We start from the raw sequence: 6,000 nt of genomic DNA, 5'->3' as shown, positions 1-6,000 counted from the left end.
AGTGGGGTGGGAGGGTGGACACGGAAGGCGTCCTCACTTCCCCAGACCCACAGATTCATAAGGGCGTGCGAGTCTGGCCGGGGTCCTCAGGCCGGAGTCGCCCGGCAAGGCCAGAGGCCGCTCAGATTAGGAAGGTATCGCCGTGGTCCCGCAGTCTAAGACGCAGCTCACATATGCCCGACGACACCCAGCAGTCTCGGAGAGAAAAGCAAAGCACGCGTCAGTGCCAAGCAGGACAGTGCCAGGCCTCTGAAGGTGTTTGCTGCATTCCTGCATGCAGAAGCTTCCAGAGCTACAGGCCGAATCCAGACAGCGTTGGCCCCTGAGAGGGGAAGCCACTGGCCACAGCAGCATGGCTAGCGGGGGACTTTTTGCTGCTTGGCCTCATGACTTGCTTCGCCAATGGGACGTGAGCACCGAGAAGCTTCTAATAGCCGGGGTGTGGTTCCTCAACGGACCTGCACCGGGTGGCAAGTTCCACCAGATCAAGGGACGCTGGGGACGGCTTGGTTCACTCACTGCTGAACCCCAGCGCTTCAAGCAGTGTCTGGCACGCGGGAGATTCGCGGGAAGTAGGTGTTAAGTGAATCAGCGGAAAAATAGTATTTCCCTGGGCAATTGTTTGTCCGAAAGGAGGGGAGAATTTTTTTTTTTTTAAATAAAAATATTTAGAAAAGTGCAAGGGATGCTTTTACAGACGGAAGGAATGGCATTCATGATTGCGCGTCAGATCCCGGGAATATGGGAGCTCACCCCTGGAGCACTGGCAACCACGGGGAGTTTTCCTTCTTCTTCTTCTCACGACTTCTCAGTGCCAAACTGCACTCTGCTCTTTTCAGAAGATGGGCCAAGAGAGCTGGCCTCCATCCTCCCTGCCCTGCTGGGGACACCCAGGGACTTTCTTCCGGGACTTGCTGAGAACATCCTGCGAGTCACCCTGGGCTGCAGACGTCTGGGCGGTGATGACGCTGGCGGTGGCGAACAACCCCTGTCCCGGCTTGTTTCCCTTTCGGCCCGCGTTTCAGAGAAATCGAAATCTGGAAGAGCTCTGAAGCTCTATCCCTGGGCCAAACCTCCCCCTGGTTCCGCAACCAGAGTCAAGCAGCCAGATGTCCGGGGCCCACCGGTGCCGAGCGTTTTCTGTAACGGGAAGAACCCAGACAACAACCACGCGCGTCTGTTCTACTCCCAGACTTCCGCGTTCACTGCATGTGACGGCTCTAGAGGAGCATGCCACGGCCCGGGACGGCAGGATCCGGGGCTGTTTCTCCGGGGGTTTGGAAACTCTGTGGTCGTCGTCTCCGGTGATTCGTCAAACCTCTCTGTCGTGAGTCAAGTGGACAATATTTGTACTGTTGATTCTTACCGTGTTTGCAGGATGTTTTATGACGGTAGGCTGCAGGTAAGTCTGCCACAAAAATCAGAGACCAAAGGAGGCAGGAAAGAGACCCCAAAGTTATGGCTCCACCCCCGACCCACGGGGAGAAGCAATGAGACCCAGAGCTCTGGAGCTTTAAGTCCGAAGATACCAGGGCTTGTTTCCCGTCTGGAAACTATTGTCTCCATCCTGTCCCCCGACCCAGCCTGTGGGGGTGGCGACAGGGAGGAAATGGCCTCAAGAGAGCCTGTTCCTCAGATCCCACTCTTAAGGAATCCCGATGTCCCGACTGTTCCCACGGCAAGGACTGTCAGGCTGCCCAGCCGGCTCTCTGGTGGCAAGACGGCCGCCAAAGGAGCCGTGATTAGAACCGCTCACGGCAGGGCCTTCAGTTGGTGGGTGGAGAGTTTGGACCCAACACTAGTCTGCCTGCAGCTTTCACGTCTGGGATTTTCCTGGGTAGTCCCTGTCTGGGGCTCCTACCCCGTCTCCGGAAGAGTAGCCAAGAGAAAATGTCGCTCGGGAGGCCTCTGAAGGTGTTTGCTGCATTCCTGCATGCAGAAGCTTCCAGAGCTACAGGCCGAATCCAGACAGTGTTGGCCCCTGAGAGGGGAAGCGACTGGCCACAGCAGCATGGCTAGCGGGGGACTTTTTGCTGCTTGGCCTCATGACTTGCTTCGCCAATGAGATGTGAGCACCGAGAAGCTTCTAATAGCCAGGGTGTGGTTCGTCATCTCATCTTCCCCCTTCCCTGAGACCAGCGATGTTCCAGACAGAGCTTGTCCGTCAACCTCATAGCGCGTATGTCAGTTATGTATTGCTGCATAGCAAATCGCCTCAACGTTTATCGACATAAAGCACCATGCATTTATTACCTTACAGTCTCTGTGGTCGGGAGTCTGGTGTGGCTTAGTGGGGTCCTCTGCCACAGAGTCTCGAGGAGGGCTTCGATCACGGTGCCGGCCAGGGCTGGGGTCTCCTCTGCGGCTCAGCTGCGGGAGGACCCACGGCCATGTTCATGTGCAGTCGGCAGCACCCTGGTCCCCGCAGGCTGATGGACCGACTGCCTGGGTTCCTGGCTTACTCCACGGCAGCCCACAGCCTGGAAGGCGGGAGAGTGTCTGCTAGTGACACGGAAGTCACAGTGTTTTGTAACCTAATCACAGAAGTGGCATCTCATCACTTTCGCCTTAGACCATTCATTAAAAGCAAGTGACTGGCCGGGCGCGGTGGCTCACGCCTGTAATCCTAGCTCTCTGGGAGGCCGAGGCGGGCGGATTGCTCGAGGCCAGGAGTTCGAAACCAGCTTGAGCAAGAGCGAGACCCCGTCTCTACTATGAATAGAAAGAAATTAATCGCCCAACTAATATATATAGGAAAAAATTAGCCAGGAATGGTGGTGCATGCCTGTAGTCCCAGCTACTCGGGAGGCTGAGACAGGAGGATCGCTTGAGCCCAGGAGTTGGAGGTTGTTGTGAGCTAGGCTGACGCCACGGCACTCACTCTAGCCTGGGCAACAAAGTGAGACTCTGTCTCAAAAAAAAAAAAAAAAAAAGCAAGTGACTGGGAGCAGCCCACTCCCCAGGGGAGACAGGTACACAAAGGTGTGAACGCCAGGAGGCAGGGGTGCTAGGGCCCCCCTCAGTGGCCTATGGCCCAGTTTGTTTTCAAAGGAAATGGACACTGAATGGAAATTAGTACGACCCCTGGCATCTGCCAAGATTCAACCAACCCACCAAGCCAAAGTGTGTTGTAATGCTTGCACCCCATTCACACTGGATCCATCCTCATCACACGAGCCCATGGCGTTGTGGACTTAAACCATATATTTTCTAAAAATCTCCATCCTTCTGGACAAGAGTCCACATGGTTCTCTTCATGACTTATTCTGCTACAACTTGGGGTTCTGTTAAGCTCTCTTAAGGCTGGGGATCAGATTTGCTCCTAGGCAAACCAGGGCATGGACCCCCTCCCCGCCAGCCATTCCTTCTGAGAACAAGAGTCAACAGGAGCAGGTCACAAAAGACTGTAGAACCTAAAATGTTCAAGCCAGGAAGGACACCCAGAGATCACCCAGTTCTCAACTATCTTCTCTCCCCAATCCTGAACCAATCCTCCCAACCTCCATGACCTTCAGGTGCCTTCCTTACAGTTCTGTCTCTCTCCGTATAAGATGATCCTTTTATCAACCAGCTATTGCTGCGAAATGAATAACCACAAAGCTTCAGCGGCATGAAACTGAACACATATTTCTCAGTCGTGTCTGCAGAGCCCCTATGTGTCTCAGGTGGAAGTTCTGCGGGTCATCCAGGCCAGCGCTACTCCATGTGTCTTGCATTTTTCTGGGACCAGTGGGCTACCAGAGCTATATTCTGCTCTTGGAAATGGCAAAATTGCAAAAGGGCAAACCCGACCACCCAAACACCTTTCCGTTCCTTGCGTGGGTCGTGTCTGTTCATATTTCAGTGACCAAAGCAAATCACACGGCTGAGCTCAAGGTCAAGTTGGGGAACATACTTGCCCATCACGAGGCTATGGCTAGGGTGGGGACCTACACTACTACTATAGATAGGGGGCTGAAATACTGGGGCCCAGAACTCAATTGAACACACCCTATTTCCCCCATGCCATGTGGAGGTTTTGAGCTTATTGCTGAAACACCAGGAGCAGGAGATACAAGCAGGTATAAGGCAGGTTTCTGCCTCCGATCCTTCTGCAGGGACAGGAGTCTATCTAAAACGAAGAGCAGCAGGTGGCAGGTGAGTGCGGCAGGTAGGCGGGGCTCTGGAGGGGGTTTGGAAACCAGGGGGGGGAGCAATGGGTCCACTCCTCTCCTGGGTGCTGGAAAGGCATCTTGCTGTCTGGCCAGGCTCATCCCAGTCTGGACGCTGCCCAGCAGCAGGTGGCTCGGGAGACGAAGAAACCGAGAGGAGGCATTGCCTGGCTTTGAGTCACAGAGTGAGAACACAATTCCCTTTCCCAGTTGTCTTGCAATAGTTCCGATGACAAGAGGAGAAAGACTTCTCTGTGCTTGAGTGCTTTAAAACACCTTGCTGATCTGCCTTTTTAACAGACCCTGAACCCTGGGCTCATGGGCCCTTTCAGGCAACAGTACCTGGCTGCAATTTACTAACACTGTTTTATTTTGGTAATGTTTATATTTGTAAGTTTGTCTTCTATTTTTGGCGGGTGGCACTGGTTTCCTGTTTACCATGGCGATAGAGGGCTTTCTTTTAAAATAAACACATTAAAATAAACAGAGTTAACTTAAAGAAAACTAGTAAGTGAATACTAGGTCAGGGAGCAGGTGGGTTTGGCAAAAATGGTAGCTCAGGCATGGTTAGCACTTGGTGGTGGTTGAGTGGAAACAGGAGAATGGTGTTTGATGCAGTCTGGGTTCAAATCCATTTCATCGGTTGCATAGAGCCTTTGAGCAAGTTGTTTACATAGCTCCTTTGAGCCTTGGTTTCTTCATGGATAAATGAAGGTGACTTCTTTGGCAGGGCTGTTGTGTTACACTGAAGGTAATGTTTGTAAAGAACTGGCATACGGTCAGTGGCCAGCAAACAGCAGAAACCTACCTGCCCCATCTCCTACGTGGCCGTTCCACTTGGGGAGAGACTTTTGGGTTTTCACGGTCCTCCACGTGGCCGTAGGACAGACAGGTAGGTGCTGCCTGGTCTCCTCTACAGCAGTCAGACCCCACTCTTCCCATTATGGGGAAGGGGAACTCAGTTGAAATGAATGCCTTCCTGCCCCCTTTCCGGCCCTGAGTAAGAAAGTCTTGAGAAGCCACAGAATTAAAAGATACTTGGCAGGTCAGATCCTCGACCAAGTAGGGAAGTTCAGGGCCTTGGAGGGGTTCTCAAATCCCCCCTAATTTGGAGCCAGCAAGGCCCTCCCATTGCAAAGCTCCTCAGCAGCATTAAAAAAAAAGATGCTCATCAGGAAATATGAACATGACGTCCCAGACAGACCACACTGCCGCGCAATAAATCAGAATTTCTTAAAAGGGTTCCCTGTTCTCTTGTCAGTGGCGCAAGTCAATTGCCTTGTATTTGGGGTGTGTGCAGATAACATTAACCTGCTAAATTAAAAGTGTAAAAATATACCGTTGTGGCCCTGTGTTGGAATTATTTTATTTTATTTTTTTAATACACTAACTCCCACTTGCCCTTCCTCACGCAGGATGGGGCTCAGGCCCTTCCGGCCTCCCTGCCAACCTCATCCTCCCGAGAGCCTCTAGAGCAAATCAGCCCTCTCAGTTGCCAGATGGGGAAACTGAGTCTGGAAAGAAAGGCAGCTCCTTATCTTTTGATGTCATTCCAGGGACAATAAATTCCAAGACTTCGTGTTCAAAAGATACAGGGAGTGGTTAATGTGGGGGGGGTGTGTTTTGGGGTGGGGGGGAGTGTAAGGGGGGACCCTGGGGGTGCCCTAAGCCTTGGTTCCTGGTTGCTGGGCCACCCCACACCAAGGCCAGGTTTCCAGGTCAGTTAATAAAAATGACAACGGCTGACATTTATGGAGGGCTTACTATGTGCCACGCACTGTGGATATCTTACACCTTCAGGCCTTACAACAACCCAAGGAACGGGGTCTTGTTAAAAACTGCCATTTGC

This window comes from Microcebus murinus, chromosome 19 (genome assembly GCF_040939455.1).
Source record: "Microcebus murinus isolate Inina chromosome 19, M.murinus_Inina_mat1.0, whole genome shotgun sequence".
In the NCBI taxonomy this organism is placed as follows: domain Eukaryota; kingdom Metazoa; phylum Chordata; class Mammalia; order Primates; family Cheirogaleidae; genus Microcebus; species Microcebus murinus.
The sequence above is the reverse complement of the archived record's forward strand: the minus strand, read 5'-3'. Positions refer to the sequence as shown.